The sequence below is a fragment of the Mustelus asterias genome, chromosome 24 (assembly GCF_964213995.1).
Source record: "Mustelus asterias chromosome 24, sMusAst1.hap1.1, whole genome shotgun sequence".
NCBI classification, from domain to species: Eukaryota; Metazoa; Chordata; class Chondrichthyes; order Carcharhiniformes; family Triakidae; genus Mustelus; species Mustelus asterias.
The window spans coordinates 49,862,200-49,888,404 of NC_135824.1; positions in this window are offsets into that span (position 1 = coordinate 49,862,200).

Consider the following 26,205-nt stretch of genomic DNA (forward strand, 5'->3'; position numbering starts at 1 on the left):
TCTAGGGGTACATGTTCATAGCTCCTTGAAAGTGGAGTCACAGGTGGACAGAGTGGTGAAGAAGGCATTCGGCATGCTTGGTTTCATCGGTCAGAATATTGAATACAGGAGTTGGGACATTTTGTTGAAGTTGTACAAGACATTGGTAAGGCCACACTTGGAATACTGTGCACAATTCTGATCACCCTATTATAGAAAGGATATTATTAAACTAGAAAGAGTGCAGAAAAGATTTACTAGGACACTGCCGGGACTTGATGGATTGAGTTACAGGGACAGGCTGAACAGACTGGGACTTTTTTCTCTGGAGCGTAGGAGGCTGAGGGGTGACCTTTTAGAGGTCTATAAAATAATGAGGGGCATAGACAAGGCAGATAGTCAATATCGTTTCCCAAAGTTAGGGGAGTCTAAAACTAGAGGGCAAAGGTTTAAGGTGAGAGGGGAGAGATACAAAAGTGTCCAAAGGGGCAATTTTTTCACACAGAGGGTGGTGAGTGTCTGGAACAAGCTGCCAGAGGTAGTAGTAGAGGCGGGTGCAATTTTATCTTTTAAAAAGCATTTATATAGTTACATGGGTACGATGGGTATGGAGGGATATGGGCCAAATGCTGGCAATTGGGATTAGCTTAGGGGTTTTTAAAAGAAAAAGGGCGGCATGGACAAGTTGGGCCGAAGGGCCTGTTTCCATGCTGCAAACCTCTATGACTCTATGACTAAGAGTTCACCATTCGCACCTTTAAGATTGTCCTGCCATGCATTACAATCAACGGTGATCTTTGACCTCAACTCCTGACCTGCTGCAAAATCTCTTGATTCCCATAATGCCCCAGGATCTGATGGTCTCGGCCTTGGAGTTACCCAACAGTTGAGTGTCCGCCGCCCTCAGGGGGTCTCGGGAACGACAACTCACAACCGCCTGAGTGAAGAAACTTATCCTTACCTCTGTCCAACTGACCGACTCCTCGTCCTGAGGTCGTGTGATCCCCAGCTCCAGATCTTCCAGCCAGAGGAACCAATTTCTCGGCATCGATCTTCCAACCACTCCAAGATCAGAATTTTACATTGCTTATCGGTGGTGTGGGGGAGGAGGGGGGGGGGGGCGCAACTGACCCCGGGGGCACATGAAATAAATTCTGCAATAAGACGTCGGGCACACGTTGCGATGTAATCGCGCACTCTTACAATATTTCAGTCTCCTGGCGCATTCTAATCATCATAGGATCATAGAACCCCTATAGTGCAGAAGGAGGCCATTCGGCCCATCGAGTCTGCACCGACCACAATCCCACCCAGGCCGTATTCCCGTAACCCCACACATTTACCCTGCTAATCCCCCTGACATTAAGGGGCAATTGAGCACGGCCAATCAACTGAACCCGCACATCTTTGGAGTGTGGGAGGAAACCGGAGCACCCGGAGGAAACCCACGCAGACCCAGGGAGAATTTGCAAACTCCACACAGACAGTGACCCAAGGCCAGAATTGAGCCGAGGTCCCTGGCGCTGTGAGACAGCAGCGCTAACCACTGTGCCACCTTGCCGCCAATCTTTGTGTTTCCTGCACCAGGACGCCCAGATCCCTCTGTACCTCAGAGCTCTGCAGACTCTCTCGCTCCATTGAAATAGTAGGCTCCATCGGTAACACCTTCCAAACTTGCGACCTCCATTTTTGTAGCGGTAGACTCCTCGTTGTTTGAGTCTATCCAAGACTATCGTCTTCCATGGATGGGTCTAAATCGGGAACGGCAGCAGAACTGACCAGGTCTTGTTGTGATTGATGCTGGGAGAAACTTCCTCACTGCCAACAAGGTTCTCTGCAGTCAATGAAAGCACCTCACGAGGCCTGAGGTGAAAGCATAAGAGTCCCAATTCGCAGTTGATGTCTTTTTGTCCTGTCCTTTACCCCGTCAATGACCACAGGCTGGCCTCCTGCCTCACTTTACCACATTAACGATGCTTTATGAATGCAATGTGTTGTTGTTAGAGCACTTGTTGTTGTTAAGCTACACCTAAGGGGTTAACGCAGTTGTTCAGAGTTACCTGAGGTTTCGAGGGAGACCATTGGCAGAAATTGTTTCCACTGGCTGGTAACCAGAAGGACACAGATTGAAGACAAAGGGAAGAGAGAGGGAGCTGCGGAGAGTATTTTAGTTTTTACACAGTGAGTTGTTGTGATTTGAAAGGAGCTGTCAGAATGGGGGGTGGAGGGAGATTCAATAGTAACTTTCAGAAAAGAATTAGATAAATGTATACTTAGGACGCTAAGGGACAATTTAGAATGGTCAATCCACCTAACCTGCACATCTTTGGGTACTAAGGGGCAATTTAGCATGGCCAATCCACCTAACCTGCACATCTTTGGGCACTAAGGGGCAATTTAGCATGGCTAATCCCCCTAATCTGCACATCTTTGGGCATTGAGGGACAATCTAGCATGGCCAATCCCCTAACCTACACATCTTTGGGCACTAAGGGACAATTTAGCATGGCCAATCCACCCAACCAGCACATCTTTGGGCATTATGGGACAATTTAGCATGGCCAATCCACCTGACCTGCACGTCTTTGGACACTAGGGGGCAATTTAGCATGGCCAATCCACCTAACCTGCACATCTTTGGGCACTAAGGGGCAATTTAGCATGGCCAATCCCCCTAACCTGCACATCTTTGGGCACTAAGGGGCAATTTAGCATGGCCAATCCCCCTAATCTGCACATCTTTGGACACTAAAGGACAATTTAGCATGGCCAATCCACCTAACCTGCACGTCTTTGGACACTAAGGGGCAATTTAGCATGGCCAATCCACCTAACCTGCACATCTTTGGGCACTAAGGGGCAATTTAGCATGGTCAATCCACTTAACCTTTCCCTCCTTGGACACTAAGGGGCAATTTAGCATGGCCAATCCACCTAACCTACACATCTTTGGTCACTAAGGGGCAATTTAGCATGGCCAATCCACCCAACCTGCACATCTTTAGACATTAAGGGACAATTTAGCATGGCTAATTCACCTAACCTGCACATCTTTGGACACTAAGGGACAATTTAGCATGGCTAATTCACCTAACCTGCACATCTTTGGACACTAAGGGACAATTTAGCATGGCTAATTCACCTAACCTACACATCTTTGGACATTAAGGGACAATTTAGCATGGCCAATCACCCTAACCTACATATCTTTGGACATTAAGGGAGAATTTAGCATGGCCAATTCCCCTACCCTACACATCTTTGGACACTACGTGGCAATCCACCTAAGCTACACCTAACATACTCTCCTCAAAGCCCATGCATGCTGCGTGAACTGAAATGGTAAAAACTGAGACCATTTGGAGATATACATGAGGTGTGGGAATCAAGGGATAATGGAGTTCAGGCACTAACTGAATGCTGGAACAGGCTCGAGGGGCCGAATGGCCTACTCTCTGCTCTGTTTCCATTGCCTATCTCAGTCCCAGCACCAAGAGAAGTTAACTACTGATTGAAATCGCTCCAATATCCATTTACACTCAGCAACACTGGTTTTAGAATTCGCCAATGTAATTCAGAACAGACTAGATAAGTACTGCAATGAAATGTGGAAATGTCCTTAAAACACTCGTCAACTCTGAAACCTTCTCTCTCGCAATAATGGGCTAATATTTCTGGCGTAATGTTCTTACTTTGGCCTGAACTGTGCAGGTTCTCCCAGGTGACCTTGCTGTGGTACCTGGAAGTGTTGGCCTTTAACCTCGAATTCTCTTTGCCAGCTCAAGCTGATATTTAATCTGACATGTGAGAATGATTAAATCTCCGCTAAGCTTCATTTTTGACTACAGCAGCAGGGTTGTCCGGGCTATTAGTTCTCCTGGGCTGCAATCTTTGAGTGTGTGCAACGGCCTACACATGACGTTCAAATTAGTGCTCTCATTAATATGCACAATATCCCAAGGTGTGATCGGATTTAGGACAGGAACCACTAATGAGGCAAATCTCCAGCTCCGATGCAGCATTCAAACAGAACAAATTGCTGCAAATTACCCCTTGACTCACAGTGATAATTTACATTAATATAGGGTCCTTAATATAACAAAACGTGCCAAAGTGCCTCACAAGAGTGATATCGGACAGCATCATAGACTCATAGAATCCCTACAGTGCAGAAGGAGGCCATTTGGCCCATCGAGGTGGCACCTTCAACAATCCCACCCAGGCCCTATCCCCATAACCCCACATATTCACCCTGCTAGTCCCCGACATCTTTGGACACTAAGGATCAATTTAGCATGATCAATCCACCTAACCTGCACATCTTTGGACACTAAGGGGCAATGCACCATGGCCAATCCACCTAAAAATAATCTCATTTAGTCTCCCCTGCATGTGGATGTCACTGCTGGGCAAGCAGGTGTTGCCCATCCCTAATTGCCCTTGGACTAAGTGTCACTAGAGGGTCACAGTGGCACAGTGGTTAGCAGTGCTGCCTCACAGCACCAGCGACCCAGTTCGATTCTGGCCTCGGGTCACTGCCTGCGTGGAGTTTGCACATTCTCCCCATGTCTGCGTGGATTTCCTCTGGGTGCTCCAGTTTCCTCCCAAAGGTCCCAAAGATATGCAGGTTAGGTGGATTGGCCGTGCTAAATTGCCCCTTAGTGTCCCAAGGTGTGTTGGTTAGGTAGATTGGCCATGCTAAATTGCCCCTTTGTGTCCAAAGATGTGCAGGTTAGGTGGATTGGCCATGCTAAATTGCCCCTTCGTATCTAAAGATGTGCAGGTTAGGTGGATTGGCCATGCTGAATTGCCCCGTAGTGTCCAAAGATGTGCAGGTTGGGTGGATTGGCCATGCTAAATTGCCCCTTCGTGTCCAAAGATGTGCAGGTTAGGTGGATTGGCCATGCTAAATTGCTCCTTAGTGTCCCAAGGTGTGTTGGTTAGGTAGATTGGCCATGCTAAATTGCCCCTTAGTGTCCAAAGATGTGCAGGTTAGGTGGATTGGCCATGCTAAATTGCTCCTTAGTGTCCCAAGGTGTGTTGGTCAGGTAGATTGGCCATGCTAAATTGCCCCTTCGTGTCCAAAGATGTGCAGGTTAGGTGGATTGGCCATGCTAAATTGCCCCTTCGTGTCCAAAGATGTGCAGGTTAGGTGGATTGGCCATGGTAAATTGCCCCTTCGTGTCCAAAGATGTGCAGGTTAGGTGGATTGGCCATGGTAAATGTGTGGAATTACGGGCATTGGGTGGGGGAAAGGATCTGGATAAGGTTGAGAGAGTCGATGCAGAGTTGATGGGCCGAATGGCCTCCTTCTGCACTGTAGGGATTCTATGATTTCAACGGGGTATTTAAGAGTCAACCACATTGCTGTGGCTCTGGAGTCTCATATAGGCCAGACCAGGTAAGGACGGCAGATTTCCTTCCCTAAAGGACATCAGTGAACCAGATGGGTTTTTTATGACAATTGATGATAGTTTCGCGGTCATTATCATAAGTTTTTGAGTCCAGATTTTTTAAATTAGTTTTTACTTCAATAAATTATTGAATTTTAACAAGTTGCGATAGCGGGATCCCAGAACTTCTGGATTACCCGCCTCGTGGCATTACCCCTGTGCCATCATCTTCCTCTTGTTGCCAGTTGAGCCACATTAGGAGATTGGGTCAAAGCTTGATCAAAGAAATCGAAAAGAGGAGAGAGGGGCGGGAGGTTTATGGAAAGAATTCCAGTGTTTTGGGTTCAAAAGGTGACCTCAGTGAAGGAGGGGAATGGAGTTAATATCCTGGGGATTACCATTGACCAGAAACTGAACTGGACCAGCTATAGAGACATAGTCATAGAGATTTACAGCATGGAAACAGGCCCTTCAGCCCAACGTGTCCATGCCGCCCAGTTTTTACCACTAAGCTCGTCCCAATTGCCCGCATTTGGCCCATATCCCTCTATACCCATTTTCCCCATGAAACTGTCCAAATGCTTTTTAAAAGACAAAATTGTACCCGCCTCTACTACTACGTCTGGCAGCTTGTTCCAGACACTCACCACCTCTGTGTGAAAACATTGCCCCTCTGGACCCTTTCTGTATCTATTGGTTGAACTGTCACTGAGTGCGGAGTTACAAAAGAGTCAAGGAGTTAAGGAGAATATCACAGCTGTACTGCGGGAGGACACCGTGGAGGGCTCATACAGCGAGGCAATGTGGGTAGAGCTCAGGAATAGGAAGGGTGTAGTCACAATGTTGGGGATTTACTATAGGCCACCCAACTGCCAGCAGGAGATAGAGGAACAGATATGTAAGCAGATTTTGGCAACAAAAGTAACAGGGTTGTTGTGGTGGGAGATTTTAACTTCCCCTATATTGACTGGGACTCACTTAGTGTTAGCGGTGTGGATGGGGCAGAGTTTGTAAGGAGCATTCAGAAGGGCTTCTTGAAACAGTATGTAGATAGTCCAACTAGGGTAGGGGCCATACTGGATCTGGTATTGGGGAATGAGCCCTGCCAGATGGTCGATGTTTCAGTGGGGGAGCAGTTCGGGAACAGTGACCACAATTCAGTAAGCTTTAAGGTACCTGATGGATAAAGATAAGTGTAATCCTCAAGTTAAGGGGCTAAATTGGGGGAAGGCTAATTACAACAATATTAGGCAGGAACTGAAGGATGTAGATTGGGGATAGATGTTTGAGGGCAAATCAACATCTGGTATGTGGGAGGCTTTCAAGTGTAAGTTGATAGGGATTCAGGACCGGCACTTTCCTGTAAGGATAAAGGATAAGTATGGCAAGTTTTGGGAACCTTGGATAATGAGAGATATTGTGAGCCTAGTCAAAGAGAAAAAGGAAGCATTTGTCAAAGCTAGGAGGCTGGGAACACACGAAGAAAGTGTGGAATACAAGGAAAGTAGAAAGAAACGTAAGCAAGGAGTAAGGAGGGCTAAAAGGGGTCACGAGAAATCATTGGCCAGCAGGATTAAGGAAAATCCCAAAGCTTTTTATACATATATAAAGAGCAAGAGGGTAGCCAGGGAAGGGTTGGCCCACTCAAGGACAAGGGAGGGAATCTATGCGTGGAGCCAGAGAAAATGGGCGAGGTATTAAATGAGTACTTTGCGTCAGTATTCACCAAAGAGAAGGACTTGGTGGATGATGAGTCTGGGAAAGGGTGTGTAGATAGTTTGAGTCATGTTGAGATCAAAAAGGAGGAGATATTGGATTTTTGAGAAACATTAATGTAGACAAGTCCCTGATAGGATATACCCCAGAATACTGAGAGGGGCAAGGGAGGAAATTGCTGGGGCCTTGAGAGAAATCTTTGTATCCTCACTGGCTACAGGGGAAGTCCCAGAGGATTGGAGAATAGCCAATGTTGTTCCTTTGTTTAAGAAAGGTAGCAAGAATAATCCAGGTAATTACAGACTGTGAGCCTTACATCAGTGGTAGGGAAATTATTGGAGAGGATCCTTCGAGACGGGATTTATTCCCACTTGGAAATAAATGGACGTATTAGTGAGAGGCAACATGGTTTTATGAAGGGGAGATCGTGTCTCACTAACTTGATCGAGTTTTTCGAGGAAGTGACGGAGATGATTGATGAGAGTAGGGCAGTGGATGTTGTCTACATGGACTTCAGTAAGTAAGGCCTTTGACAAGGTCCCTCATGGCAGACTGGTGCAGAAGGTGAAGTCGCATGGGATCAGAGGTGAGCTGGCAAGGTGGATACAGAACTGGCTCGGTCAAAGAAGACAGAGGGTAGCAGTGGAAGGATGCATTTCTGAATGGAGGGCTGTGACAAGTGGTGTTCTTCATCCAGACACACGGAACAGCCATGGGGACAAAATTCGCACCTCAATATGCCAACATCTTCATGCACAGGTTCGAACAAGACTTCTTCACCGCACAGGACCTTCAACCGATGCTATACACTAGATACATCGATGACATTTTCTTCCTTTGGACTCATGGTGAGCAATCACTGAAACAACTGTGTGATGACATCAACAAGTTCCATCCCACCATCAGACTCACCATGGACTACTCTCCGGAATCGGTTGCATTCTTGGACACACGCATCTCCATTAAGGACGGTCGCCTCAGCACCTCACTATACCGCAAGCCCACGGATAACCTCATGATGCTCCACTTCTCCAGCTTCCACCCTAAACACGTAAAAGAAGCCATCCCCTACGGACAAGCCCTCCGAATACACAGGATCTGCTCGGATGAGGAGGATCGCAACAGACACCTCCAGACGCTGAAAGATGCCCTCATAAGAACAGGATATGGTGCTCGACTCATCGATCAACAGTTCCGACGCGCCACAGCGAAAAACCGCACCGACCTCCTCAGAAGACAAACACGGGACACGGTGGACAGAGTACCCTTCGTCGTCCAGTACTTCCCCGGAGCGGAGAAGCTATGGCATCTCCTCCAGAGCCTTCAACATGTCATTGATGAAGACGAACATCTCGCCAAGGCCATCCCCACACCCCCACTTCTTGCCTTCAAACAACCACGCAATCTCAAACCGACCATTGTCCGCAGCAAACTACCCAGCCTTCAGGAGAACAGTGACCATGACACCACACAACCCTGCCACAGCAACCTCTGCAAGACGTGCCGGATCATCGACACGGATGCCATCATCTCACGTGAGAACACCATCTACCAGGTACACGGTACATACTCTTGCAACTCGGCCAACGTTGTCTACCTGATACGCTGCAGGAAAGGATGTCCCGAGGCATGGTACATTGGGGAAACTATGCAGACGCTACGACAACAGATGAATGAACACCGCTCGACAATTACCAGGCAAGACTGTTCTCTTCCTGTGGGGGAGCACTTCAGCAGTCACAGGCATTCAGCCTTGGATCTTCAGGTAAGCGTTCTCCAAGGCGGCCTTCACGACACACAACAGCGCAGAGTCGCTGAGCAGAAACTGATAGCCAAGTTCCGCACACATGAGGACGGCCTAAACCGGGATGTTGGATTTATGTCACATTATCAGTAACCCCCACAGCTTGCCCCTGGTCTTGCATAATCTCACCAGCTGTTCTGTCTGGAGACAATACACATCTCTTTAACCTGTGTTTAATGTTCCCTCCAACCACATTATCTGTACCTTTTAAGACCTGGCTGGCTGTAGAGATTTGGATTCTAATTAGTATTCTGTAACTTGATTTCTGTGTCTGTGCACTGTTGGAGAACAGAGACCACTCCATCTGACGAAGGGGCAGCGCTCCGAAAGCTTATGGTATTTGCTACCAAATAAACCTGTTGGACTTTAACCTGGTGTTGTGAGACTTCTTACTGTGCTTACCCCAGTCCAACGCCGGCATCTCCACATCATGACAAGTGGTGTTCCTCAGGGATCAGTGCTGGGACCTTTGCTGTTTGTAATATATAATGATTTGGAGGAAAATGTAACTGGTTTGATCAGTAAGTTTGTGGACGACACACATGTTGGTGGATTTTCAGATAGCGATAAGGACAATCAGAGGATACAGCTGGATATAGATCAGTTGGAGACTTGGGCGGAGAGATGGCAGATGGAGTTTAATCTGGACAAATGTGAGGTAATGCATTTTGGAAGGTCTAATACAAATAGGAAATATACAGTAAATGGCAGAACCCTTAAGAGTATTGATAGGCAAAGGGATCTGGGTGTACAGGTACACAGGTCACTGAAAGTGGCAACGCAGGTGGAGAAGGGAGTCATGCTTGCCTTCATCGGTTGGGGCGTTGAGTTTAAAAATTGACAAGTCATGTTGCAGCTTTATAGATCCTTAATTAGGCCGCACTTGGAATATAGTGTTCAATTCTGGTCGCCACACTACCAGAAAAATGTGGAGGCTTTGGAGAGGGTACAGAAAAGATTTACCAGGATGTTGCCTGGTATGGAGGGCATCAGCTATGAGGAGAGGTTGGAGAAACTTGGTTTGTTCTCACTGGAACAACGGAGATTGAGGGGTGACCTGATAGAAGTCTACAAGGTTAAGAGAGGCATGGACAGAGTGGATAGTCAGAAGCTTTTTCCCAGGGTGGAAGAGTCAATTACTAGGGGGCACAGGTTTAAGGTGCGAGGGGCAAGGTTTAAAGGAGATGTACGAGGCAGATTTTTTAACACAGAGGGTGGTGGGTGCCTGGAACTCGTTGCCGGGGGAGGTAGTGGAAGGAGATACAATAGTGACTTTTAAGGGGCGTCTTGACAAATACATGAATAGGATGGGAATAGAGGGATACGGTCCCCGGAAGGGTAGAGGATTTTGGTTAAGTCGGGCCGCATGGTCGGTGCAGGCTTGGAGGGCCGAAGGGCCTGTTCCTGTGCTGTAATTTTCTTTGTTCTTTGTCCTTTAACGCAAACTCTGACTTTTGAAGATGTGAACTTGCTTCAGAAAGCAGTGGAGGAAAGCTACCTCCTGCAAGAGGAAACATTGACTCCAAACTGCCTCTGCAGTGAGCACCAATAGTCCAAACCTTCAAGAAGCAAAGTGGTGTGACTGAAGAAAATGCAGTTTGTGAAGAGGCTGGTTCAGCTAATTGAGAGCTCAGCAATCCTCCATCGACAGGTGGGGCTTCCATCCCTATGGCAGAGGAAAATAAGCCTGTTTATAACGATACAAACCGTAGCTCAGTACAGCTACAAATACTGTGGCACTGTGGGTCTACCTACACCTCAGGGACTGCAGCAGTTCAAGAAGGCAGCTCACCACCACCTTCCCAAGGGACAATTAGCAATTGGCAACAAATGCTGGCCTTACCGGCAACCCCCATGGGTGGCACGGTGGCACAGCGGTCAGCGCTGCTGCCTCACAGCGCCAGGACCCGGGTTCCATTCCCGACTTGGGTGACTGTCTGTGTGGGGTTTGCACATTCTCCCCATGTCTGCGTGGGCTTCCTCCGGGTGCTCCGGTTTCCTCCCACAGTCCGAAAGACATTGCTGGTTAGGTGCATTGGCCGTGCTAGATTCTCCTTCAGTGTACCTGAAAAGGTGCCGGAGTGTGACAACTAGGGGGTTTTCACAGTAACTTCATTGCAGTGTTAATGTCAGCCTACTTGTGACACTAATAAAAGAAACAATCGCATAAAAGAATTTTTTTTAAACGTTCGCTGACAAGAAGTAAGGTGGAAGAGACATTGCAACAGAAAGCCATTCATAGTGAAAACACAAATCAGGGATAATGGCCGGAATTTTACCATCCCGCCCACCATGGGAATCGGAGCGGACGAGGGGCGGACCATGGGAAGGTCCATTAACCTTGGGTGAGATTTTACGGTTTTGGGATGAACAAGGCCTTAAAATCCTGCCCAATGGCAGGGATTCTCCAACCTCGTCCCCAGGGCAGGGATTCTCCAACCCCGTCCCGCAGCTGGGATTCTCCAAACTCGTTCCCGGAGCTGGGATCCTCTGACCTCGCCCCCGCGGCTGGGATTCTCCGACCTCGTCCCCGGGACTGGGATTCTCCGACCTTGTCCCGCGGCTGGGATCCTCCGAACTCGTCCCGCGGCAGGGATCCTCCGACCTCACCCCTGGGGTTGGGATTCTCCGACCTCGCTCCCATGTCTGGGATTCTCTGACCTCGCTCGCGGCAGGGATCCTCCGACCTCACCCCCGGGGTTGGGATTCTCCGACCTCGCTCCCATGTCTGGGATTCTCCGATCTCGCCCGTGGCTGGGATCCTCTGACCTCGCTCTCGGGTCTGGGATTCTCCGACTTTGCCCCCGCAGCTGGGATTCTCCGACCTTGCCCTCACGGCTGGGATCCTCCGACTTCACCCCCGGGACTGGGATTCTCCGACCTCCCCCAGGGCTAGGATTCTCCGACCTCCCCCAGGGCTAGGATTCTCCGACCTCCCCCAGGGCTAGGATTCTCTGACCTCCCCCCCTCCCTGGCTGGGATACTCCAACCCCGCCACAGCGAACGGAGATTTGGCTGAGCGCCAAGTTCTCCGTCCTCGCCCGCGGTGGTAGCGGGGTTGTGCGAGACCTTGGCGAATTCCAGCCAGAAGAAACATAGAGATGGGCACAGACTTCAGGGAAATAGACTAAGAGGTGGAATGGACAAACACATGGCAGATGAAATTTGACAGGGGTATAAAGAATTGCGGGAGGCAATATAAACTAAACGGCATAATTTTAAAAGGGGTCGACGAACAGAAAGATCTGTGGGGGTCGTACGAGCAGAAAGCTTTGTAAGCAGAGGAACAAGAAGGGGAAAGATGTTGAAAAGACAAGCCAGAATTTTAGCCTCATTAACAGAGGCAGAGAGTGCGAGGGCAAAGGATGTTATGCTAAATGGTTCCAAATCACTGGCGAGGTCTCCACAGGATTGCTGTGTCCAATTTTGGGCATCGCACTTGAGGGACGGTGTCAGGCCCTTGGAGAGCGTACAGAAGAGATTAACTGGAAGGGGTAGCGGGACTGGAGGACTTCACCTCCCTGGAGAGAGTGGAGAAGCTGGGATCGTTCTCCTTGGAGCAGAGAAGGTGAAGGGCAGATTTAAATCGGGACATTCAAAGTCGTCGAGTGTTTTGGCAAAGCAAATGAGGGAGAAATAGTTTCCAGGGGCTGAAGGACAGGTAACCAAAGGGACACACATTTAAGGTAATTGACAAATAAAAACCAGAAGGGGTGGAGAGATTGACATACGCAGTGAGTTGTTAGGAACTGGAATGCATTAATGAACAAAGAACAATACAGCACAGGAACAGGCCCACCAAACCTGCATCGATACGAGGTTTCTATCCCTCTGTTCACCTCCTGTTCATGTGTCTACAAAGATGCACCTTGAACATTGCTAACGTGCCTGCTTCCCCCACCTCCTCTGGCAGCGTGTTCCGGGCACCTGCCACCATCTGTGTGAAAAACCCACCCTGTACATCTCCCCTAAACTTTCCCTCTCTCACCTTGAACCTGTGCCCCCTTGTACCATAGAACCATAGAAAATTACAGCTCAGAAACAGGCCTTTTGGCCCTTCTTGTCTGTGCCGAACCATTTTATGCCTTGTCCCACTGACCTGCGCTTGGACCATATCCCTCCACACCCCTCTCATCCATGAACCCGTCCAAGTTTTTCTTAAATGTTAAAAGTGACCCCGCATTTACCACTTTATCCGGCAGCTCATTCCACACTCCCACCACTCTCTGCGTGAAGAAGCCCCCCCTAATATTCCCTTTAAACTTTTCCCCTTTCACTCTTAACCCATGCCCTCTGGTTTGTTTCTCCCCTAGCCTCAGCGGAAAAAGCCTGCTTGCATTCACTCTATCTATACCCATCAAAATCTTTTACACCTCTATCAAATCTCCCCTCAATCTTCTACGCTCCAGGGAATAAAGTCCCAACCTATTCAATCTCTCTCTGTAACTCAGCTTCTCAAGTCCCGGCAACATCCTTGTGAACCTTCTCTACACTCTTTCAACCTTATTTACATCCTTCCTGTAACTAGGTGACCAAAACTGTACACAATACTCCAAATTCGGCCTCACCAATGCCTTATATAACCTTACCATAACACTCCAACTTTTATACTCGATACTCCGATTTATAAAGGCCAATGTACCAAAGGCACTCTTTACGACCCTATCCACCTGTGACGTCACTTTTAGGGAATTCTGTACCTGTATTCCCAGATCCCTCTGTTCAACTGCACTCTTCAGAGTCCTACCATTTACCCTGTACGTTCTTCTTTGGTTTGTCCTTCCAAAGTGCAATATCTCACACTTGTCTGCGTTAAATTCCATTTGCCATTTTTTAGCCCATTTTTCTAGTTGGTCCAAATCCCTCTGCAAGCTTTGAAAACCTTCCTCACTGTCCACTACACCTCCAATCTTTGTATCATCAGCAAACTTGCTGATCCAATTTACCACATTATCATCCAGATCATTGATATAGATGACAAACAACAATGGACCCAACACCGATTCCTGCGGCACACCACTAGTCACAGGCCTCCACTCAGAGAAGCAATCCTCCACAACCACTCTCTGGCTTCTTCCATTGAGCCAGTGTCTAATCCAATTTTCTACCTCCCCATGTATACCTAGCGACTGAACCTTCCTAACTAACCTCCCATGAGGGACCTTGTCAAAGGCCTTGCTGAAATCCAGGTAGACAACATCCACCGCCTTCCCTTCATCCACTTTCCTGGTAACCTCCTCGAAAAACTCTAATAGATTGGTCAAACATGACCTACCACGCACAAAGCCATGTTGACTCTCCCTAATAAGTCCCTGTCTATCCAAATATTTGTAGATCCTATCCCTTATCACACCTTCCAATAACTTGCCCACCACCGACGTCAAACTTACTGGCCTATAATTTCCCGGATTTCTTTTGGAACCTTTTTTAAACAACGGAACAACATGAGCCACCCTCCAATCATCCGGCACCTCCCCCGTGAATACTGACATTTTAAATATGTCTGTCAGGGCCCCTGCAAGTTCAACACTAGCTTCCCTCAAGGTCCGTGGGAATACCCTGTCCAGTCCTGGGGATTTATCCACTCTGATTTGCCTCAAGACAGCGAGCACCTCCTCCCCTTTAATCTGTAAAGGTTCCATGACCTCCCTACCTGTTTGCCCTATTTCCGTAGACTCCATGTCCGTTTCCTCAGTAAATACGGATGCAAAAAAACCATTTAGTATCTCCCCCATCTCTTTTGGTTCCATACACAGTCTACCACTCTGGTCTTCAACAGGACCAATTTTATCCCTCACTATCCTTTTGCTCCTAACATAAGAAGCTCTTTGGATTTTCCTTCACTCTGTCTGCCAAAGCAACCTCATGTCTTCTTTTAGCCCTCCTGATTTCCCTCTTAAGTGTAATTGACACTTCCACCCTGGGAAAAAGCCTTTGACTATTCACCCTGTCTATGCCTCTCATAACTTTTGATTTGATTTGATTTATTATTGTCACATGTATTAGTATACAGTGAAAAGTACTGTTTCTTGCGCGCTATACAGACAAAGCATACCGTTCATAGAGAAGGAAAGGAGAGAGTGCAGAATGTAGTGTTGCAGTCATAGCTAGGGTGTAGAGAAAGATCAACTTAATATAAGGTAGGTCCTTTCAAAGGTCCGATGGCAGCAGGGAAGGAGCTGTTCTTGAGCCGGTTGGTACGTGACCTCAGACTTTTGTATCTTTATTTTTGCAGACTTCTGTCAGGTCTCCCCTCAGCCTTCCATGAAAACTTTCCGAGTTTATCCAACCTCTCCTCATACCTAAAGCCCTCCAGACCAGGCAACATCCTGGTGAACCTTCCTTGCACTCTCTCCAAAGCATCCACATCCTTCTGGTAGCGTGGCAACCAGAACTCCGCGCAATATTCAAAATATAACTACAGCTGAAAAGTTGGTGGAAGCAGCGTCAATAGTTACTTTCAAAAGGCAATTGGATGCATACTTAAAAGGTCAGAAAATAATTCCACGGCAACTGGGGAAAGGGGACTAATTGGACACATCTTTCAAAGAGTCAGCGCAGACTCGATGGGCGAAAAGGCTCTCTCTTTCTCTCTCTTTGTGTCCTATCATCCCATGGATCCACAGAAGACTGTGCGTGAGTCAGCATTTGGAGGGCACAGCCTGGGAAGAATGAGGGAGACTAAATGTTTCGAGATGGCCAATGTTTTCAGTAAAGGATCTTCTGTGAGGCCACCTAATTAGGAACAGACTAGTAATGTTCACCAATTGGGATCATTAGCTAACTCCAGTCAGACGTGACTGAACTCAAAGATAGCACCAAGTGACAAGGGGTACAACCTCGGCAATTCATATCATTGATCCCGACAGAGCCAACCCTAATTTGGGGCAATTTCTGTCTAATAAGAACCAGAGAGTGGAACAGTCACTTGTCAAGGTGTCTCTCTCTCTCTCTCTCAGCTTTGTTTGGTTTAAAAGCAATTGATGTAACTGGCGTCATTAACAGAGTTATTAATGTCATGATCCAAAAATCTCTAACAGGTTTTCCAGAGTCACCCCCGCTTCTCTCCTTCACTTCCAATTCCACCTTCGAAACCTCTTGAAGGTGCTTGATTCAGTTCCCAGGCCCCTATCACCTCCTGCAACACCCCCTCCCCACCCCACCCCAGCCCCCCCAACCTTCCGGGGCCCGCTCTTCACATGTGATCCCGCCATCATCAGTGCTAACTTCGCAGCGAGCACTCAGTCCTGAAGGGTTCAAGTTTGAGTCCCCACAGACCTGAGCACAAAGCCTTGGCTGTACCGGGTGTAGAATTATAGAATCATAGTGCACAAGGAGGCAATTCAGCCCATCGAGTTGACACTGATTCTCTGACAGAGTATCTTACACAGGCTTTCACTCCTGTAACCCCACACATTTTATCACGGCAAAACCCATCTAACCTTTGGACACAAAGGGGCAATTTGGCACGGCCAATCCACCAAACCCGCACATCTTTGGACACAAAGGGGCAATTTAGCATGGCCAATCCACCTAACCTGCAAATCTTTGGACACTAAGGGGCAATTTAGCATGGCCAATCAACCTCACCCGCACATCTTTGGACACTAAGGGTCAATTTAGCATGGCCAATCCACCTAACCTGCACATCATTGGACACTAAGGGGCAGTTTAGCATGGCCAATCCACCTAACCTGTACATCTTTGGACACTAAGGGGCAGTTTAGCATGGCCAATCCACCTAACCTGTACATCTTTGGACACTAAGGGGCAGATTATCATGGGCAATCCACCTAACCCGCACATCTTTGGACACTAAGGGGCAATTTAGCATGGCCAATCCACCTAACCTGCACATCTTTGGACACTAAGGGGCAATTTAGCATGGCTAATCCACCTAACCTGCATATCTTCGGTTTGTGGGAGGAAACCGGAGCACCCGGAGGAAACCCATGCAGACACAGGGAGAACGTGCAAACTCCACACAGACATTGACCTGAGGCCAGAATTGAACCCAGGTCCCTGGCGCTGTGAGGCAGCAGTGCTAACCACTGTGCTTCTCGAGGCTTTGTCTCTGGGAGTTCTGTCGATTGTTATTTGGATAAAAAGACGTCCCTGTTTCTTTCCAAATACATTAAAGGTACTGGAAATACGAAATGGAAGTTGGAAAAGCTGGAAAAACTCTGCAAGTCTGGCAGCATCCAAGGGAGCAGAGTTAATGTTTCATGTCTCAGTCAGGCTCTTCTTCTGAAACAGGGGACGGAATTTTCCCGTCCCGCCTGCCACGGGAAGCGAAGCGGGCGGGACACGGGCCACGTGGTCTGTTGACCTTGGGCAGGATTTTCCAGCCTTGGGGCGAGCACGGCTGGAAATTCCCACCCAGGAACTTCGGAAAAATACACAGCTCTGAAGAAGATCGGGCTCCAAAGGCTGGGTGGAGTTTTCCAGCCCCGACACCGCAGGACACCGTCTCGGGCGGGACAGGAAGATGTGGAGAGTTGTTGATCAATGACTCTCCAGACTGTCCCATCCTACCCGTGACAATGCCCGCCGGTTTGGGGGCTGGAAAATCCCATTGGTTAACCCTTGTTCTATGGATGCTGATGCCCTTCCCCCACTGTGTTTTCCTGCATTTTATTCCAGTTTTGTTTCCAGATACCTCCCACCCCACCCCCACGGCGAGTGTAGCAGCAGCAAGTTGGCCCTGCCGCCATTGGTTGGTGGTGTGCTCTTCCAGCCCCTTCGCTGTCAGCAGGGTTTCCGGATGTGCGCTCCCTCTCACGGGAACCCAGGGGGTGGGGGCGCGGTGATACCGTCGGTGGGACTGGAAGATCCTGCCGGTGAGGAACGGGAGGAAAATCCCGCCCAATCCATTAGATTTAACCCATAATCACCGGCTCCCTCCACCAGCACCATTCTGGGACTGCAGTTAGCACTGCTGCACTGTGGCAACTCACCAAGGCTCCTTTAACAAGACCTGGCAAACACATGACTCCGTCACCTCAAAGGACAAGGGTGAGGGTCTTTGAGAACACCATCACCCTCAACTCCCTTCACCCCAACCTGAGGCAGACAGATAAAGTTTTAACATTTATTTATCAGTGTCAGAAGTAGATTAGGAACAGAGTTAAAATCAGTCACAATTAGTTGGGTTCAGAGTTTTATTCAAGTCTTAGCTGTGATTTTGTAGTGGCAGAGATTTTTTAAGTTTTTAGTTGATTTATTAGTGTCACAAGTAGGCTTACATTAACACTGCAATGAAGTTACTGTGAAAATCCCCCAGTCGCCACACTCCTGTTCGGGTACACTGAGGGAGAATTTAGCACCTAACAGGCACGTCTTTCAGACTGTGGGAGGAAACCGGAGCACCCGGAGGAAACCCACGCAGACACGGGGAGAACGTGCAGACTCCGCGCAGACAGTGTCCCTAGCCGGGAATCGAATGAGAGCTCGTTCCATCATGGCCTGTGGGCCAAAACCCTACAATTTCCCACCCAATTTCGCATCTTGCTGGGGAAGGGCGGGGGGGGGGGGGGGGGGGGGGGGATCCCCTTCATCACTTGGACTGGCAGAGAGACTAAGGAAGGACACCAAGCAGGGGGGTCACCCACAATGCCAACATTACTTGGATTAATTAGGAAAAAAGGGATCGGGAAACTTGCCCACTGACTAAAATAAGGGGTAGAAATTGTGAAGCAAAGATACACAGCAGAATATGGGAAAATTAATAAGCTCTGTGCATTATTATATATCCAGTAAAGAATGATCTTGTGACAAGGATTGTACTTTACATGCACCAATGAGTAACTGAAGCAAAAGAGGGATTAATATTGCGTGTTCTCACCTCGGGACCTGGGTTCGAATCCAAGCTGGCATGACACTATCTATGACTTTAAAGGTCTCGCATGAAGTGGATTTAAGTTTAAGTTTAAAGTTTATTTATTAGTGTCACAAGTCGGCTTATATTAACACTGCAATGAAGTTATTGTGAAAATCCCCTAGTCGCCACACTCCGGCGACTGTTCAGGTACACTGAGGGAAAATTTGGCATGGCCAATTACAAGGAGACACCAGTTAAAAGTGAGGGGTGGGAGGTTTCGGGGGGCATGTGAGAAAAAACATTTTTTTTTTTTACCCAGAGGGCAGTGAGGGTCTGGAATGCGCTGCCTGGGAGGGTGGTGGAGGCAGGATGCCTCACATCCTTTAAAAGGTACCTGGATGAGCACTTGGCACATCATAACATTCAGGCCTAAGGGCCAAGTGCTGGCAAGTGGGATTAGGTGGGCAGGTCAGGGCCTTTCATGCATCGGTGCAGACTCGATGGGCCGAAGGGCCTCTCTCGCGCTGCAGTATTCAGTGATTCTGTGATTCAATGGAGCTTATTAGCACGTCTTTCGGACAGTGGGAGGAAACCGGAGCATCCGTGGAAAACCCACACAGACACGAGGAGAACGTACAAACTCCACACAGACAAGATCATAATAAATTGCCCCTTAGAATCCAAAGATGTGTAGGTTAGGTGGATTGGCCATGCTAAATTGCCCCTTAGTGTCCAAAGATGTGCAGGTTAGGTGGATTGGCCATGCTAAATTGCCCCTTAGTGCTCCAAGATGTGTGGGTTAGGGGATTAGCCATGCTAAATTGCCCCTTAGTGTTCAAAGATGTGCAGGTTAAATGGATTGGCCATGTTAAATTGCCCTTAGTGTCCAAAGCTGTGTAGGTTAGGTGGATTGGCCATGCTAAATTGCCCCTTAGTGTCCAAAGATGTGCAGGTTAGGTGGATTGGCCATGCTAAATTGCCCCTTAATGCTCCAAGATGTGTGAGTTAGGGGATTAGCGGGGTAAATGCATGGAGAATGGGTGGGAGGGGAGGGGTTGGGCCTGGTGGTAAGATGCTCTTTTGGAGAGTTGGTGCAGACCTGATGGGTCGAATGGCCTCCTTCTGCACTGCAGGGATTCTATTCTATGATGAAGTGGCAGGTGGCAGTTCTTAGGGAACCGGTGGAGATAAAGAGACTTGCGTCCGTAATTCCGTGGATTCCTTTGCGTCAGGTTTTGATCTTGTCTCGTCCAGATGGTTGCGTGTCTCCTGCCTTTGATGGTGAATAAGGATCCGAGGTGGAATGGGTTTGGAAAGGTTTAGCCTCGATCCCTGAGGAGGTCTCCTCACAGCACAAAACTGCCTCTAATTTGGCAGTAATTGGCTAATCTCACTCAGAGGCCACGAGGATAACTAGTGTGGAAAGTGGAAACATTACCCTGTGGTGGGACTGCTTCACATTGAAGCTCTTCATGTAGTCTGCACAACAGGGGATTTCAATCATGTCCTTTCTTTTCAAAACCAGAAATCTCCCTCTTCAGTTTCACTGGAGCGAAGCTTTCACCGACAAAATTAATCCTGTTTGCTGCCTTCACAAAGCGGCTAAAACCGCTGAGAGAAATTAAACGCTGTCTCACTGAGGCCTCTCCCTCTCTCTTGGCACCGTTCGATTTTAGTCAGGCTTGCTTGCTTCGAAGCCGACTGGGGTCGGGCGAGTAGAACCCAGAAACGTCGCAAATAGGAGCAGGAGGCTATTCGGCCCTTCGAGCCCTGCTCCACCATTCATTTTGATCGTGGCTGATCATCAAATTCAATGGCCAGATGCTCCTGACCTGCCTGTCATGGAGCGGGTGAGGGGCGGACCATGGAAAGGTCCGTTGACCTCGGGCAGGATTTTACAGTTTCAGGGGGAACAAGGTCGTAAAATCCCGCCCAATAGCCTGATCCCTCATATCCCTTGATCCCTTTAGCCCCATAGAAATCTTAGAAACCCTACAGTTCAGAAAGGAGGCCATCGAGTCTGCACTGACAACAATCCTACCCAGGCCCTGTCCTCATAACTCCACATATTTACACGCTAATCCCTCTAACCGACGCATCCCGGGACACTCAGGGTCAATTTAGCACGGCCAATCCACCTAACCCGCACATCTTTGGACTGTGGAAAGGAACCTGAGCACCCGGAGGAAACCTACACAGACACGGAGAGAACGTGCAAACTCCACACAGATAATGACCCAAGCCGGGAATCAAACCCAGGTCCCTAGAGCTGTGAGGCAGCAGTGCTAACCACTACGCCGCCATGTTGTAGCTAATTCCTTCTTGAAATCACACAACGTTTTGGCCTCAACTACTTTCTGTGGTAGTGAATTCCACACATTCACCACTCTCTGGGTGAAGAAATTTCTCCTCACCTCAGTTCTAAAAGGTTCTACCCCCTTACCCTCAAACTATGACCCCCTCGTTCTGGACTCCCCCACCATCAGGAACATTCTTTCTGAATCTCCCCTGTCTAACCCTGTTAGACAGGCTGTTCACTTCATACGGGGATGTGGGGGGGGGCACAAATCATGGGCGGGGGTGGGTTGCAGTTGAAGAGAGGAGGGAGAGGGTGATGGCAGAGGAAGGGGGAAGTTGGGGGGGGTGGGGGTGGAGGGGGGGGAGCTCCAAGCCGCACTCTAGAGCCGTGAGCACAACAGTTGCAAACAGACGTAGTACTACATTGTTGGAAAGGTTGGCCGGGATTCTCCCATCTCGCTCACCCCACCCTCGCTGCCAGCAAGAACGGAGAATTTGGCGCTCAGCCAAATCTCCGTGCACTGCAGCGGGACTGGAGAACCCCAGCCGCAGGTGAGGTCGAGGAATCTGGCCGCTGTCCTTAGCTTGAGAAGCCAGGTGAGTGTAAAATATGCCATGCCATTATATTTTGAAGAGTTTGATTTGATTTGATTTATTATTGTCACATGTATCAGCATACAGTGAAAAGTATTGTTTCTTGCGCACTATACAGACAAAGCATACCTGTCATAGAGAAGGACAGGAGAGGGTGCAAAATGTAGTGTTACAGTCAGAGCTAGGGTGTAGAGAAAGATCAACATAGTGCGAGGTAGGTCCATTCAAAAGTCTGATGGCAGCAGGGAAGAAGCTGTTCTTGAGTCGGTTGGTACGTGACCTCAGACTGTTCTATATTTTCCGGACGGAAGGTGGATGAGAGAATGTTTGGGGTGCGCGGGGTCCTTGATTATGCTGGCTGTTTTTCCGAGGCAGCGGGAAGTGTAGACGGAGTCAATGGATGGGAGGCTGGTTTGCGTGCACATTAGGGTGGCACAGTGGTTAGCACTGCTGCCTCACAGCGCCAGGGACCCAGGTTCAATTCCCGGCTCGGGTGACTGTGTGGAGTCTGCATGTTCTCCCCGTGTCTGCGTGGGTTTCCTCCGGGTGCTCCGGTTTCCTCCCACAGTCCAAAGATGTGCGGGTTAGGTGGATTGGCCATGTTAAATTGACCCTTAGTGTCAGGGAGACCAGCAGGGTGGATGCGTGGGGTTACAGGAATAGGGCCTGGGTGGGATTGTTGTCAGTGACGGCTCGATGGGTCGAATGGCCTCCTTCTGCACTGTAGAGGTTTTATGATTCTATCATTTCCCCAGCCGATATGTAACCTCCAACCACGATCGCTGTAACGGTTTATCAGATCATTATCACCTTTGTGGGATCTTGCTGTGTATAGATTGGCTGTACGAGGGGTCACAATGATCGGTGAGGGGGCCTGGGAGCCGGGGACCTTCAGGATTAATCAGCACAGCAACATTCAAGTCTGCGTTGAAGTCTCCCTTCACCGTGGGCGCAGCTTTGAAGTTATTGCGTACTAACATTGTGTGCCTGCCACCACTGCTGAGCAGTCCTCTCGCCAGCTTGCATGTGGCATGAAGGTGGTGCTTTGGGAGGCCATGCCCCCACCCCCCCCCGAAATAAGACAATGTTGTGTGGCATGTGCTTCTTCTGCCATCAAGTGGCAAGCTGAGGTACTGCACTGAAGTGAAATAGTCAACATGTAAGAACAAACTCACTAAAAGGAGGTGAACGGTGGTCTTTAAAGTTTATTTATTATTACTGTCACAAGTAAGGTTTACGTTAACACTGCAATGAAGTTACTGTGAAAATCCTCTAGTTGCCACACTCTGGTGCCTGTTCGGGGACACTGAGGGAGAATTTAGCACGGCCAATGCACCCTAACCAGCACTGTTTCGGACTGTGGGAGGAAAGAGGAGCACCCGGAGGAAACCCACGCAGACACGGGGAGAATGTGCAAACTCCACACAGACAGCGACCCGAGCCGGGAATCGAACCCAGGTCCCTGGAGCTGTGAAGCAGCAGTGCTAACCACTGTGCTACCGTGCCTCTGACATGCATCTACAAACTCAAAGATTACGTGGTCATTATTGTAATGTTGATTGTGGGATCTTACTGTGTGCAAATTGGCTGCCAGATTTGGTCGAGTCCTACAATTTCACTTCAAAGTGTACTCCATTGGCTGTAAAGCACTTTAGGTTGTACTTAGTTTGTGTAAGGAATGATCCAGATGCATTTTAAGCTTTATTTAATACTTTCATGGGACATGGGCATTGCCGGCTGGGCCAGCATTTATTGCCCATCCCTAATTGTCCTTGTGGAGTCAACCACATTGCTGTGGAGCTGGAGTCACTTGTAGGCCAGACCAGGTAAGGACGGTAGATTGCCTTCCCTAAAAAGGACATTAGTGAACCAGATGGGATTTTATGACAATTGACAATTCGTGGTCATAGAATCCTACAGTGCAGAAGGAGGCCTTTCGGCCCATCGAGTCTGCACTGGCAACAATCCAACCCAGGCCCTATCCCCGTAACTCCATGAATTTACCCCACTACTCCCCCTGACACTAAAGGGGCAATGTAGCATGGCCTAACCTGCACATCTTTGGACTGAGGGAGGAAACCGCAGCACCCGAAGGAAACCCACCCAGACACGGGGAGAACGTGCAAATTCCACACAGACAGTGACCCGAGGCCAGGAATCGAACCTGGGGTCCCTGGTGATGAGAGGCAGCAGCGCTAACCACTGCGCCTCCCCATGTTGCTGACCATCCATGGGAAGGTGGTGCCGTAGTGGTATTGTCACTGGACTAGTAATCCAGAGACCCCCAGGGTAATGTTCCTGAAGAGCTGGGTTCGAATCCCACCATAGCAGCTGGTGAAAATTTGAATTCAATAACCTGGAATGAATGCTAACCATTGTCTACTGATGACCATGAAACCATTGTCGATTGTCGTTAAAAACCCATCTGGTTCACTAATGTCCTTCAGGGAAGGAAATCTGCCGTCCTTACCTGGTCTGGCCTACATGTGACTCCAGAGCCCAGCAGTGTGGCTGATTCTCACCTGCTCTCAGGGATGAGCAATAAATGCTGGCCCAGCCAGCGACACCCACGTTCCACAAATGCAGAAACAACTACAGTATTCCAGTGCACATACCAAATGCATTGCTTAACTATCCCTGCCCTGAAAAGCAAAGGAAAATGTTCACTCTAAATGGGCTAACTTAAGATAATCATTCAGGCGGGAGAAGAAGAGGAGTTTATTTTTAAATATGACCTACACAGGTGGGTAAAGCAAATTCAAAAATTTACAAGATGAGAATTGGATAATTACTTGAATAAAGTTTCTTTAAAGTTTATTTATTAGTGTCACAAGTAAGGCTTACATTAACACTGCAATGAAGTTATTGTGAAAATCCCCTAGTCGCCACACTCCGGTGCCTGTTCGGGTCAATGCACCCTAACCAGCACGTCTTTCGGACTGTGGGAGGAAACTGGAGCACCCGGAGGAAACCCACGCAGACACGGGGAGAATGTGCAAACTCCACACAGACAGTGACCCAAGGCCGGAATCAAACCCTGGCGCTGTGAGGCAGCAGTGCTAACAACTGTGCCACCATGCCACCCATACTACTCACACTGATCAGAGACTCTCTCATTCATTCCCCTCCTCCCCCTCAACCCCGAACGTGTAGTATATGGTGCAGCCATTAACAGCACAACAACTAATGTTCTGGGGACCCGGGTTCGAATCCCACCACGGCAGATGGTGGAATTTGAATTCAATTTTAAAAATCTGGAATTAAGAATCTACTGATGACCATGAAACCATTATCGATTGGAAAAACCCATCTGGTTCACTAGTGTCCTTTAGGGAAGGAAATCTGCAGTCCTTACCCGGTCTGGCCTACATGTGACTCCAGAGCCACAGCAATGTGGTTGACACTCAACTGCCCTTGGGCAACTAGGGATGGGCAATAAATGCTGGCCCAGCCAGCGACGCCCATGTCCCATGAATAAATTTTTTAAAATTCAAAATCCTCTTCTGGCAGTCTCGAAACAATGGGTTATTAACAACGGATGATAATATCATCCTGATTCTCCAGCTGGTTTGGAGTGACAAGGTGGCACAGTGGGTTAGCACTGCTGCCTCACAGTGCCAGGAACCCGGGTTCGATTCCGGCCTCGAGTCACTGTCTGTGCGGAGTCTGCACGTTCTCCCCGTGTCTGCGTGGGTTTCCTCCGGGTGTTCGGGTTTACTCCCACAGTGTGAAAGACATGCCGGTTAGGGTGCATTGGTCGTGCTAAATTCTGCCTCAGTGTACCCGAACAGGCGCCGGAGTGTGGCGACTAGGGGGATTTTCACAGTAACTTCATTGCAGTGTTAATGTAAGCCTACTGGTGACACTGATAAATAGATAAACTTTGGTTTCCAATTGTTTTTATCTTGAAGACATTGATTTTGCTTTTCTGTTAACTCGGATCCAGGGGGCGATATTCCGGCCTTGCCGGAGATCGGGCCAACCCCGAAAAATTGCCTAAAAGCAGGTTTTGCGCCCGGCGCGCCAAACAGTTTGTGATCGCCCCAGTCCTTTTCTATTGGCCCAAACCAAATCTCGCCCAGAAAGGGAGCCAGGCCGATTGGCTTATTTAAAATAGCATTTTAATATGCTTCGGTCCTTCAATGTCGGATTCGCCCAAATCCCGGGATTTTGGGCACAGCGGAAGCCCAATGAGAATCCCGACTGGTCTCCACTAGCGGACACCTGGGGTGATGGCCACGCTGGGGGCGAGGTGGGGGTTGTGCTCGGAGGCCATTGAAGCCCCCCCTGGTGGCCGGGGACCTGGCAATGCCCAACCGGCACACTGGCACTGCCAGAGAGAGGGGCTTGAATGGCAGTTATGAAGGGGGGACTATGAAAGGGGAGGCATTGAGGGGGATTTTGAAGGGGGGGCTATGATGGGGTCTTTGAAGTGGGGGGGGGGTGTGAGGGGGTGGGGCATGAAGGGGGGGTTATGAATGTGGGCTATGATGGGAAGCATGAGGGAAGAGTCATGAAGGGCGGCATGTCGGGGGTCATGAATGGGAAGGACACCAATGTCCTGATGCCGGTGATCCATATTGGGGTGAGGGTGGGCAAAC